This window comes from Phycodurus eques, chromosome 2, assembly GCF_024500275.1.
Source record: "Phycodurus eques isolate BA_2022a chromosome 2, UOR_Pequ_1.1, whole genome shotgun sequence".
In the NCBI taxonomy this organism is placed as follows: Eukaryota; Metazoa; Chordata; class Actinopteri; order Syngnathiformes; family Syngnathidae; genus Phycodurus; species Phycodurus eques.
This window is the reverse complement of record NC_084526.1, coordinates 369,580-383,901: the sequence shown is the minus strand read 5'-3', so window position 1 is coordinate 383,901 and position 14,322 is coordinate 369,580. Positions and strand designations below refer to the sequence as shown.

Here is a 14,322-nt window from a genome sequence, read left to right as displayed (position 1 = left end):
CACTGTCGACTTTTATTTTCTTTGTCTCACTCATGGTTGAAGAAGGGTTCAGAGCAGTAGCAGAGTAAAAACAGAACAGCCAAAGTCAAGTCAATGTGTCATTGTACCTACTGCGCAACCTGGTGGAACTACTGGCCATTACAGGACAACCCGGTGGAACCACTGGGCATTACAGCACAACCTGGTGGAACCACTCGGCATTACAGGACAAGGTCGAATGAATGCAGTCATGATATTGATATGATTTTGGCGATTCTGCACGATTCTGCCCGCGGGCCGTAGTTTGCCCACCCCTGCGTGGCTAAGGAGTGACGTACTAGTACGTATGCAGTGAACTGTTCTGTCATGAATGCTTCATGCGTAACTTGTATAATGAGTGATTCCTTCATACAGTGAACATATCCATGATTTTAAACCCTTTGTCCTGACGTCCTCACGGAGATAGCTTTCAATGGCAGCTGTTTCTTCAAGCTAATGGCTAATGTTGAGTCAAGCACATGAAAACAATATATACAATATATATTGGTTTTAATATATATATATATATATATATATATTAAAACCTCTTTATCGAGTGTTGTTTTCTTATTGTTTGCATTTCAGTGCAACAAAACTAATTTAACAACCAAATATTTACACATACACTTTATTTGTTGATTTGACAGACATGGGTGTTCGAGGTCGATCAGAATACATCATATTATATTAATTATATATAATTGTATATATAAATACTATATATAAACAGAGAAGTGATTCACAACACTGGGATTTTTTTTTTCAATTGAGCTCAGCTGCACCAAAGGAGAACTGCAGCATACTGTCATTCAATCTGTATTTCCGGCGAATGACCAACGAGCAGCCAGTGTCAGGCAGTGCCGCGCAGGCGGGGTAGGGACTGAAGTGAACTGAATGTACTGATGAATTGAAAGTGAACTCAATGCATTGATGAAATGAAAGTGAACTGAATATGCTGTCAGCCACAAGTGATTCGTTCGTTGAACTTCGTTCGTGATCCAACAAGCAGAGACGTACCAGTACGTACGAGGTGAATTTTCCCGCCATGAGTGACTCAGGCGGAAGTTCACTGCAAACTATAACGATGAGTGATTAATTTGCGCAAGGAACGACATATTATGCAGTGAACGTACTCATGAGTGATTTTAATTGTTCGTCATCATGGGGATAGCTTTCACTAACATTCGTTTCTCCATGTTAACGGCTACTGTTGAGTCACAGCACATGAAAAATAGCACACATATTTAAAATAAATGTAAATTAATGATAAATGTATATATGTACACATACATATAATCCCCTCTGTGTCTCTAATGCGATTATTCAAGCTTTTTAAAAATTTAGCTTCTCACCCTATCTCTAAGGGAGAGCCCGGACACCCTGCGGAGGAAACTCATTTCGGCCACTTGTATCCGGGATCTTGTTCTTTCGGTCATGACCCACAGCTCTTGACCATAGGTGAGTGTAGGAACGTAGATCGACCGGTAAATCGAGAGCTTTGCCTTCCGGCTAAGCTCCTTCTTTACCACAACGGATCGATACAAAGTCCGCATCACTGCAGACGCTGCACCGAGCCGCCTGTCGATCTCCCGTTCCATTCTTCCCTCACTCGTGAACAAGACTCCAAGATACTTGAACTCCTCCACTTGGGGCAGGATCTCATCCCCGACCTGGAGAGGGCACGCCACCCTTTTCCGACTGAGGACCATGGTCTCAGATTTGGAGGTGCTGATTCTCATCCCAGTCGCTCCACACTCAGCTGTGAACTGCTCCAGTGAGAGTTGGAGGTCACGGCTTGATGAAGCCAACAGAACCACATCACCTTAAAAAGCAGAGATGCAATACTGAGGCCACCAAACCGGACCCCCTGTACGCCTCGGGTGTGCCTAGAAATTCCAACCCTCACCGGAAACGAGTCAGACTTACTGCCGGATATGCGGATCAAATTCTGACTCTGGTCGTAAAGGGACCAAACAGCCCGTATCAGGGCGTTCGGGTACCCCATACTCCCGAAGCACCCCCTACAGGAACCCCCGAGGGACACGGTCAAACGCCTTCTCCATGTCCACAAAACACATGTAGACTGTTTGGGCGAGCTCCCATGCACCCTCGAGGACCCTGCCAAGAGTGTAGAGCTGGTCCACTGTTCCACAGCCAGGATTAAAACCACACAGCTCCTCCTGAATCTGAGAACAAATCTTTTAAATAAATATTTTTAATAAACTGATTCTAGTGATTCAGTACACTTGAAAGAACTGCCGTGCCCATCACTAACTGCTGTGTGTGCTCCCGCAACTCCTTATGCTCCGCACAGTCAGAGAGCAAGAGAGAGAGAGAGAGAGAGAGAGAGAGAGAGAGAGAGAGAGAGAGAGATGATGCCACACATTGACCAATCACGTGTGGGCTCTCGCTCATGCCTGAATCAGAGTCAGTGTACAGGACAAATGTGGTCTTTCACGATGGCACAATTTCAGACATATCTTGCCATATTTTGGGAAGCCACTGGCACCCACTACACGACATTTATTACAATACCACTGTATTCAGTCTTTTACGATTGCTTTATCTTGTCAAATCAAACACTGTCGGGGAGACATTTCACATGTCAACGTGACCGGATACACCCGTTATGGCGACGATGACAACAATGGATCGCGCCAATGTATTGTATTGTGTTGGGGGGAAAAGAACACAAAGAGGAAAACTCTCTAACGCTTTGGTAAACATTGGTTCGTGCGCCTGAATAAATGTTGACAACGGCATGCAAATATGTTGACAACGGAGAGCAAGGGAAGCGAAGCACTGGTCGCAATCGCAAACTTACTGGTCGACGTCAAGGTGCGCTGTCGGAAAGTTGTCGTTGATATGTCACCCTACACGGAAGATATACAAAAACCAAACATGCCAGAATTTTCATTTTGGCGTCGTAGGGCCAAATCGTTGGGTGTGGATTATGTCCAACTACAAGAAGTTTTGTCGTTTCTGACAAAATATGTCGGGTCCGATCCAAGAAATCGGCCGCGATAGCTAATCGGGCCAATATCGGGGCTAAAATCCTGGAGTCTGATGTCGGCATTAAGTGAATGACGAAAGCGGCTCCTAATCATGAGCCGGCTCTCATAGTTCGCTTCAAAGATTCTGATCTTCAAGCCATTTCGTTCTGGACTGACACATCAATAACTGAAGACCTTTCGTTGTACATATTGAATGTTCATTATTTAAGATTGTCAGCCCCCAACCTGTTTCAGACCCTAAAAGCTCATGCTTAACCACGGCAACGTCTTCCCAGCTGCTGTTTTTGCATATAATTCCTATAAAAACCACAAATTAAAATGAAAGTACTTCTTATTTGAGACTGAATGGCATATCAATCTTGACCCAGCCATGTACATAATAATAATAATAATAATAATAATAATAGTGGTGTCGGCACTGTGCCCGACTGGTTAGCACATCCACCTCACAATTCTGAGGACCCGGGTTCAAATCTGGCCTCGCCTGTGTGGAGTTTGCACGTTCTCTCCGTCCCTGCGTGGGTTTTCTCTGGGTACTCCGGTTTTCTCCCACATCCCAAAAACATACATCGTAGGTTAATTGAAGACTCTAAATTGTCCATAGGTGTGAATGTGAGTGTAAGTGGTTGTTTGTTTATATGTGCCCTGCGATTGGCTGGCGACCAGTTTAGGGTGTAACCTGCCTCTCGCCCAGAGTCAACTGGGACAGGCTCCAGCACGCCCGCGACCCTAGTGAGGATAAGTGGTACAGAAAATGAATGAATAATAATAACAGTAATAATGATATTAAGAATGCTGTTTTATGCTGTCTGCAATTGGTTGGCGACCAATTCTGGGTGTACCCTGCGTCTCGCCCAAAGATAGCTGAGATAGGCTCCAGCGCGCCCGCGACACTAGTGAGGATAAACGGTACAGAAAATGAATGTTAATATTTGATTTGTTTCCTGTTACTGTTAAATGACCAATTTAAATGTTAATTTACATTCAAGGGATGGTTATTTAACAGTGTTTTACAATTATTATGAAATGCAGTAACATACTGTTGTAATTTCACTTTAAATGAACATGAAGGCGGCACGGTGGACAACTGGTTAGAGCGTCTGCCTCACAGTTCTGAGGACCGGGGTCCTATCCCCGGCCCCGCCTGTGTGAAGTTTACATGTTTTCACCATGCCTGCGTGGGTTTTCTCCGGGCACTCCGGTTTCCTCCCACATCCCAAAAACATGCATGGTAGGTTAATTGACAACTCTAAATTGCCCGTAGGTGTGAATGTGAGTGCAAATGGTTGTTTGTTTGTATGTGCCCTTTGATTGGCTGGCAACCAGTTCAGGGTGTACCCCGCCTCCTGCCTGATGATAGCTGGGATAGGCTCCGGCACGCGAGGAGAAGCGGCCCAGAAAATGGATGGATGGATGAACAGGAATTCGTTATAGTGTTGGCTCCAGCACACCTGTGAAATATATGAGGATGCGTGTTCGCAAATAACTGGATTGATAAATGCATTGGAGAGTGAGGTTAACAAAGGAGTCGTCACATTATTTTGCTTGTAAGGATACATGGCATTATCCTCACTGCTACAAAGATGTTCTAACAGTTTTGATATTGTTATTTTGTTTCCTCCATTTGGGGGGCTCTTGAGACAATGTTTAATGATGTTAATAATGATGCTGTCTGTTGTTTTGTGAATTGTGGTTGTTTTTGTTTTATCCTCTTTCATTAGTTGTTTGTTTGAATGTCATTATCTTTGCCTTATGTTGCAATGTGTTTATGTGTGTAATATCCATCCATCCATCCATTTTCTGAGCCGCTTTGTCATGAACGGAACAGAAGATAGGACCCAAAAATGCACGTCTCCAAAACAAATGGAAAGTTTCCAAAAAGAGAGGTTTAAAATACGGGCATAGGTCGGTACACAGGCAGGCAATCCAAGAAAGGCTACAGTATCCAAAAACATGAGGCAAAGAGGCGAGGTCGATAATCGGAACAGGGTCAAGTCTTACTGTGAGTCTGTGACGTGGAAACAAGGCATGCTGGAACACGACGACAAGGTACAATGAACTGGCGACGAGAGGGAATGAGATACGAGGTTAAATACAAGGGGTAATTAGAGTGAACGAGGCACAGGTGGTGAAGATGCTCACAGGAGCAGGTGTGTGTGAAACAGGGGAAGACAAAAACCGGAACACACACCCATGACAGTACCCCCCCCCACCCTTAACGGCCGGCCCCAGACGGCCCCGGGGTCCCTGGATGCACAACGTGGAAGTCCCGAATGAGTGAATCATCCATGATAAACGCAGACGGCACCCATGAATGTTCCTCAGGCCCATAGCCCTCCCAGTCCACCAGATATTGAAACCCCCTCCCCCTCCGACGAGACGACAACAGCCGCTTCACAGAGAAGACAGGGCCCCCATCCACAAACCGGGGGGGATGAGGGGGCCTGGAAGGCGGGACCAGAGGGGACTCCCGGGCTGGCTTGAGTAGGCTGACGTGAAAAGCAGGGTGGACCCGCATCGACCTTGGGAGCCTCAGCTTCACGGTGACAGGGTTGATGATCTTTGTGATGGGGAAGGGCCCAACGAACCTGGGAGCGAGCTTCTTGGACTCCACCCAGAGTGGAATATGTTTGGTCGGGAGCCAAACTCGCTGACCCACTTTGTAGTTCAGGGCCGGTGTCCTCCGGCGGTCAGCAGCGGCTTTGTAGGACCGTCCCTGGCGCAGCAGCATCTGGCGGGCTCACTCCCAGGTCCTCCTGCAGCGTCTCACCAAGGTCATTGCCGCTGGAACTGTGGACTCTGGGGCTATGGCAGGAAACAGAGATGGTTGGTAACCATGCACAACGTGAAAAGGCGATAGACCAGTGGATGCAGAGGGGAGGGAATTGTGGGAGAATTCGACCCAAACCAGTTTCTGAGACCAGGATCGCGGCTCCTGTGAAGCGAGACATCGGAGCCCAGTCTCCAGGTCCTGGTTCAGCCTCTCGGTTTGGCCGTTGGTTTCAGGGTGAAACCCAGATGACAGACTGACGGTAGCACCTATGAGATTGCAAAACCCCTTCCAAAATTGCGAAAAGAATTGGGCACCCATATCGGATACCACATTCTTGGGAAAACCATGGAACTACCTAGTGTATCATTAACTCGGCAGTGTCTTTAGCTGAGGGGAGTTTCGGGAGTGCAATAAAGTGAGCCATTTTAGAGAACCTGTCAACAACGGTGAGAATTGTGGTATTACCTTTCGAGGTCGGTAATCCTGTCACAAAGTCTACGGAAATGTCTGACCAAGGACGTTGTGGTATTGGCAGGGGTCGCAACTCCCCAGAAGGATGTTGACAAGAGGATTTGTTAGCAGCACATACCTGGCAAGCATTGGGGTAATCGATAACATCCCTCCTAACATTAGGCAACCAAAAGCGCTGTTCGACCACTGATTATGTCTTGGCAATGCCTGGGTGACATACAGTTCGGTTCGTGTGAGCCCAGTGGATTACTCTTCCCCTTAAGGTCGGAACCACATAAAGCCTGTTTTCAGGGCAATCTTCAGGGCTAAGAGTGTTTTTCAGAGCCCCTTTAACCGCATTTTCAATGTCCCAAACAAAAGCGTAAATGAAACATGACTTGGACAAAATAGTCTTCGGGTCGGACAAATAATTCTCTTCGCAGAAAATACGTGACAAAGCATCTGGCTTACCATTTTTAGAACCAGGTCTGTAGGATAACATGAAATTAAATCTAGTGAAGAACAGAGCCCATCTAGCTTGCCTCGCATTTAATATTTTAGCAGTTTTAATATACTCAAGGTTCTTGTGATCTGTCCATACTAAAAACGGAGTCTGTGCCCCCTCGAGCCAGTGCCTCCACTCCATCAAAGCCACCTTGACTGCCAGCAGTTCAAAGTCACCAATGTCAAAACTTTTCTCAGCTGGGGTCAGTTTTTTGGAGAGAAAAGCACAAGGATGTAATTTATCATCCTTGAGGGATTTCTGGGAGACCACTGCTCCTATTCCGGCATCAGACGCATCGACTTCGACCACAAACTGCTGTTTGAGATCTGGCAAAGTAAGGATGGGAGCGGAGGTAAAGCTCGATTTAAGTTTTTGAAAAGCTGCCTGACAAAGTGGGTTCCATACAAAAGGTTTGTGTGGCGAGGTAAGATCATGCAAAGGAGAGGCTATAGAACTGAAATTTCTGATGAATTTTCTGTAGAAGTTTGCGAACCCTAAGAACCTTTGTACATCTTTGCGTGACGTGGGAGTAGGCCAATTAATAACGGCATCGACTTTGCAAGGGTCCATTTTGACTTCACCTTGAGCCAGGACGAAACCCAGAAAAGAAACGGACGCCTTGTGGAACTCACATTTCTCAGCCGTGACATATCGTTGATTCTGCAGTAACCGCTGCAATACAGAGCGGACATGAATAATGTGAGTCTCCTCATCCGGTGAGAATATCAAAATGTCGTTCAAATAGACAAAAACATAAACATTCAACATGTCACGCAGGACATCATTGACAAGGTTTTGGAAAACAGCTGGAGCGTTAGTAAGTCCAAAAGGCATTACCAAATACTCATAATGTCCCGTTGGTGTGTTGAATGCTGTTTTCCATTCATCCCCCTCCCTTATCCTGACTAGATGATACGCATTTCTTAAGTCCAGTTTGGTGAAAATCTTGGCTCCCTCAAGGAACTCAAAGGCGGTGGAGATGAGAGGAAGAGGGTACCTGTTTTTACAGTTATCTCGTTGAGACCCCGGTAATCGATACAGGGTCGCAGGGTCTTGTCCTTTTTGTCCACAAAGAAAAATCCTGCTCCTGCAGGGGATGAAGATGGGCGAATGATCCCGGCTGCCAGTGATTCTTCCACATACTACTTCATGGCCTTGTGTTCCGGCCCTGAAAGAGAGAACAACCTCCCTCGTGGGGGTGTGGTTCCAGGCAGCGAGTCAACAGCACAGTCATAAGGTCTGTGGGGTGGAAGGGATTTGGCCTTGGACTTAGAAAAAACATCTTTAATATCCTGGTAACAGGTGGGCACTCGAGATAAATCAGGATCCCCAGATGGGGTCTGTGGATTGTCCTTAGAAACATAGCCCTGAACATCACATGACGGCTTGAAACAGTTCCGGGCGCAATTGCTGCCCCATGACATAACCTGCCCAGAGGACCAGTCAATGTGGGGGTTATGTAATTTCAACCATGGGTTCCCTAAAATAAGGTCATAATTCATGGAGTCAAAAACATAAAAACTAATGCGTTCCGAGTGAGAATCAGGAAATGTCAATGTGAGTGTTTGAGTGCGGTGAGTGATCTTGCCCATAAAAAGGCCGTCTGCAGCATAGGTGTTGCGGTGGCGTTTTATTTGAAAGGTCTTAAGGTGCATACGTCTAACGAGGAGGGAATTAAGTAAGTTAGCGTCAGAACCAGAGTTAATTAATACAGGTGTATGAATTTCTTGATCAGGAGTGCGTAGTGTCACTTTAGGAAGAACCCGTGTAGGGTCTTCCTTAATGAAATTCAGACTCACCTCTCCCGTGCCCTTGCTACCGGCACCGGCAACTTTGACGTGACAGTTGCTCACGGAATGACCCTACTGACCGCAGTAGAAGCACCGCCCTTCCCTCAGCCGGCGTTGACGTTCCTCAGGGGAGAGACGGAACCTGCCCAGTTGCATGGGTTCATCCGTGGGGACGCTAATTAGTGGGTTGAGACCGGAAACAGGGGATCTGCCTTGATTTGGCTGGTCACCAAGGCTCGCCCTCCAAGTGCGCGGTGACGCAGCCCTCCGCCGATCTCCATCCAGCTCGCGATCCAAAAGCCTCTTGTCGATTTTTACGGCGAGAGCGATGAGAGTGTCCAAGTCGGTCGGCAGGTCTAGCGGGACTAAATGATCCTTGACGGCGGGGGATAGTCCTTGAAAAAAGGCATCGAGTAGCGCCCGATTATTCCAATGACTCTCAGCTGCTAGAATGCGAAACTCAATCGTGTAATCTGACACCCTGCGCTTGCCTTGTTGTAAGGTGACAAGGGAGCGAGCTGCCTCATGATCTGGTGTGGAAAATTGAAAAATTTGCTCCATAGTCTTTACGAAAAAAGCCCATGAATGACACGCGGCGGAATTGCGGCTCCATTCAGCAGTAGCCCACGCCTCCGCACGACCAGTCAGGTGGGAAATGACGAAAGCAATTTTTGCCCGCTCGGTGGGGAAGGCAGCTGCCTGCAGCTCAAAGTGGAGTTCGCACTGCGTGATGAACGGCTTAATGTTTCCACAATCTCCAGAGAACCTCTCCGGTCGAGAGAGCTGTGGGCAGACAGCAGCGGAGGTGGCAGGTGGCTGCATGTTGACTGCTTCACATGGAAATACCGTGGCGGTATTGGGTGTGGTGCCAACTGGTTCCTTCTCTTGAATAATTTTCATAAGAAGTTCAAACTGCGAGGCCACCTGTCTCATCATATTGTCCTGATGCCTTGACAGTCCCTCTAGATGAAGGTGGAGGGCAGCAAGCTGCTCATCCTGCTTCGAGAGGCGTTGACCCTGCGCTTGAAGGGCTTTGCGCACCGGGTCTGAGTCTGCTGGGTCCATGTTATGCCCAGTTCGTTCTGTCATGAACGGAACAGAGGATAGGACCCAAAAATGCACGACTCCAAAACAAATGGACAGTTTCCAAAAAGAGAGGTTTAAAATACGGGCATAGGTCGGTACACAGGCAGGCAATCCAAGAAAGGCAACAGTATCCAAAAACATGAGGCAAAGAGGCAAGGTCGATAATCGGAACAGGGTCAAAGTCTTACTGTGAGTCTGTGACAAGGAATGCTGGAACGTGACGACAAGGTACAACGAACTGGCGACGAGAGGGAATGAGACACGACGTTAAATACAAGGGGTAATAGGGTGAACGAGGCACAGGTGGTGAAGATGAAAAACCGGAACACACACCCATGACACGCTTATGCATTTATCAATCCAGTTATTTGCGAACACGCATCCTCATAAATTTCACAGGTGTGCTGGTGCCAACACTATAACGAATTCCTGTTCATCCATCCATCCATTTTCTGAGCCGCTTGTCCTCGCGGCACGCCTATCCCAGCTATCATCGGGCAGGAGGCGGGGTACACCCTGAACTGGTTGCCAGCCAATCGTAGGGCACATACAAACAAACAACCATTCACACTCACAGTCACACCTACGGGCAATTTAGAGTCTCCAATAAATGCATGCTTTTGGGATGATGGAGGAAACCGGCGTGCCCGGAGAAAACCCACATAGGCACGGGGATAACATGCAAACTCCACACAGGCGGGACCGGGGATTGAACCCGGGTCCTCAGAACTGTGAGGCTGACGCTCTAACCAGTCGTCCACCGTGTGTGTCGTAAATAATCATTAAAAATAACATGATAAATTACTGAAAACTGCGATTGGCTGGCGACCAGTTCAGGGTGTAACCTGCCTCTCGCCCAGAGTCAGCTGGGATAGGCTCCGGCACGCCCGCAACCCTAGTGAGGATAAGCGGTACAGAAAACGGATGGATGGATGAAGTCTCAAAATTGATTAAAATACTGTGACAATACAAAGTACAACACTGTGCTTTAGTTATTTATTTTTCATTTTTATTTTTTTTTTACTGAAAATCATGTTATTACAGCTACAACCTTTTACCCTGTATGTTTGTACTATGTGAATGTGTAACCAAAGTTGTTGGTTCTTTGCACAAACATTTCTACTTTCTCCAGAAATTATTGATATCATCAAAAGTATGTGAACCCCAAGGCTAATGACTTCTGTAATAGCTAATCAGAGTTAGGAGTCAACCAGTTTTAAGTCCAATCAATGTGACAATTGGAAGTGTTGGTGCAAGCTTCCCTGCCCTATTAAAAACACACGCAGGTTTTGAGTTTGCTCATCTCAGCAAGCATTGCTCGATGTGAATTATACCATGCACAAAAGAGCTTTCAGAATACTTACAATGCAGGATTGTTAACGAGCATTAAGTTGGAAAGAGTGACAATTGTATGTCCAAAAGCCTTGATGTACCCCAGTCCACAATAAGACAAGTCTATACTCTCCCGAGGATAGGGAACCCTCTCTAGAGAAAGTCACTGCTGTCAGTCTGCCAACTGAAGCTCAACAGATGATTTGGTGATGCAACAAGACAACATTCAACAATAAAATGGCTTTACAAGAAGCCGTCTTCTGGGGTGGCTGAGTTCAGATTTTTGACGTCAACCGAATTGAGATGGTGTGGTGGGTTGAAATCAAGAGAATGATTCACACCATACATTCCAAGAATACTGCTGAACTGCAACAGTTTTGTAAAGAGGAATGGTCCAATAATCCTCCTGACATTGTACAAGTCTGATCTGCAACTACAGGAAACGTTTGGTTGACTCTATTGCTGTCAAAGTTATTCAATACAAAGGTTCACATATTTTCTTCACCCTGCACTGTGATGTTTACGTTATGCTCAGTAAATCCACAGAACATATCATAATTTAGTTAGTTTAATTAAACTGTCATTGTCTATTGTTACGACGTAAACAAAGATCAGATCACATTTTACGACCAATGCAGAAATTCACTTACGCAATTCCAAAGTTTTTCTTTTCTTTTCCCTGCAACAGTAGATTTCAGAATCAGAATCATAATCATCTTTATTTGCCAAGTATGTCCAACAACACACAAGGAATTTGTCTCCGGTAGTTGGAGCCGCTCTAGTACGACAACAGACAGTCAATTTACAGATCACTTTGGAGACAGAAAGACATTGACAAAAAAAACAGTCACTGAGCAGTAAAGGGTTGCTAGTTATCTGGTAATGCCGGTACATTTTTATTTTTTTTTGACAATTGTGCAAAAAGACGCAGAGTCCTCTCGCACTTAGAGCAGTTCGAATGACTAATATTGCAATAGTCCGGTGCAATGATTTTTGCACTGACCCAGCAATTCTTTTATTATTATGTATGCCTGTATCATTGTTGACCTACATTAGAGGCTGAATTTACTTGAAGTTGTGGTAGATGGTTAAACAAGGTCAGTGAAAATGGAGTGTATGGCACGACTTCAATGACCTGTTTTTCCTGTGGAACCTTTACTTGCTGTTGCACCTTGAAACCAATAGGTGGCTGTAAAGCTATGTAAAATTTGTCGTCTCATCTATCTATCTATCTATCTATCTATCTATCTATCTATCTATCTATCTATCTATCTATCTATCTATCTATCTATCTATCTATCTATCTATCTATCTATCTATCTATCTATCTGTCTGTCTGTCTGCCTATCTGTCTGTCTGTCTATCTGTCTGTCTGAGTGCAGACTAAACAAGAATTGGTGCTGAGTGAAGTGCATTCGGATTGAAGTTGTTTGCCCGACGGTCATCGAAGGCAGCACCGCAGCGCGAAGTACAGACAGTGAAGTGTTAAAAGTGTAATAGGATGAATGGATATTGAGGCGTGCAGAATTTGATTACGCCAGTCAGGGTTGTGGAAGGAGGACGCCTCGTTATCTTACCGCTTAAAACCGATTGCGTAAACTTTTATAGGTAAGCACACATGGTTTGGTGAAATACCACTCAGTGTTTTAACCGAAGAGGTGACGCCCAGGCGGCGAACATCTTAAAGTAAGACCTTAACGTCGTAAAAATGGCCGCAGGGGGACGTCATCGGGTCACCGTGGAGTAAAACGAGAGGATGAAGGTTTACAAGTGAAGACAACACAACATTGGACCCCAACCGAGTTATTAACATCTGATTATTGAAGCGTCAGCCTGGGAAAGAAGCAACTGCGGCGGCCCCAGGTGGATATTACGTCTGGTTTGTTCCTCCAGCTCGGAGGGAAACAGGTAAGCAACTTCACTTGACTGAGCACATGGTGACGACGTTGCATTTGTACTGTCGTATTGGAAAACAACAACAACAACAACATGTCTTTGTTAAAGCCCGCCTGAACCAAATGCTGGCATATGGCGCTTGATTATGCTTGTTCTACGACGACGTGTGTGATGTAATCATTGAGTCACTGTTCTTTTGTTCTCTTATAAGGTGCCGAGGTACAATTCACATCATTTGTGCATTACTGTTAATTTTTTAATTAACACTAATTTTAACAAGTGCATGATAAAAGTGTATGATAAAACATGTCAGGTATAATTTTTTTAAGCGACCACAAAATGCCCTGGCATATTAACTTAAATTGTTGCAGTGAAATGTTTGTGTGTGTATATATAAAACCCCAATTCCAATGAAGTTGGGACGTTGTGTTAAACAAATAAAAACAGAATACAATGATTTACAAATCATGTTCAACCTATATTTAATTGAATACACTACAAAGACAAGATATTTAATGTTCAATTTGATAAACTTTATTGTTTTTAGCAAATAATCATTAACTTAGGATTTTATTGCTGCAACACATTTCAAAAAAGTTGGGACAGGGTCATGTTTACCACTGTTACATCACCTTTTCTTTTAACAACATTCAATAAATGTTTGGGAACTGAGGACGCTAATTGTTGAAGCTTTGTAGGTGGAATTCTTTCCCATTCTTGCTTGATGTACAGCTTCAGCTTTTCAACAGTCCAGGGTCTCCGTTGTTGTGTTTTACGCTTCATCATGCGCCACACATTTTCAATGGGAGACAGGTCTAGACTGCAGGCAGGCCAGTCTAGTAACTGCACTCTTTTACGAAGCCACAATGTTGTAACACGTGCAGAATGTGGTTTGGCATTGTCTTGCTGAAATAAGCAGGGACGTCCATGAAAAAGACGTTGCTTGGATGGCAGCATATATTTCTCCAAAACCTGTATGTAACTTTCACCATTAATTGTGCCTTCACAGAGGCTGTTTTTTTAACTTTGCGTCCATAACAGTCCAGATGGTTCTTTTGATCTTTGGCCCGGAGGACACGACGTCCACAATTTCCAAAAACAATTTGAAATGTGGACTCGTCGGACCAAAGAAGACTTTTCCACTTTGCATCAGTCCATCTTAGATGAGCTCGGGCCCAGAGAAGCCAGCGGCGTTTCTGGGTGTTGTTGATAAATGGCTTTTGCTTTGCATAGTAGAGTTTCAAGTTGCACTTACGGATGTAGCGCTGAACTGTATCTGCTGACAATGGTTTTCTGAAGTGTTCCTTAGCCCATGTGGTGATATCCTCTACACATTGATGTCAGTTTTTGATGCAGTACCACCAGAGGGGTCGACGGTAACGGGCATTCACTTACATACAATGATTTCTCCAGATTCTCTGAACCGTTTGACGATATTATGGACCGTAGATGATGAAA

General features: G+C 45.2%; 1 protein-coding gene across 5 annotated transcripts in view; it reads left to right on the top strand.

Moving 5' to 3' along the window:
- The first annotated feature begins 12,397 nt into the window (after positions 1-12,397).
- pacsin3 (protein kinase C and casein kinase substrate in neurons 3) overlaps positions 12,398-14,322 on the top strand; it is a 72,106-nt gene continuing 70,181 nt past the window's right edge. For 4 of the 5 annotated variants that reach the window (XM_061703932.1, XM_061703961.1, XM_061703923.1 and 1 more), the window contains exon 1: positions 12,398-12,876. The gene's annotated coding sequence lies outside the window, so the exon portion shown is untranslated. The remainder of the gene's footprint in view (positions 12,877-14,322) is intronic. The other variant, XM_061703941.1, reaches the window with a different exon arrangement.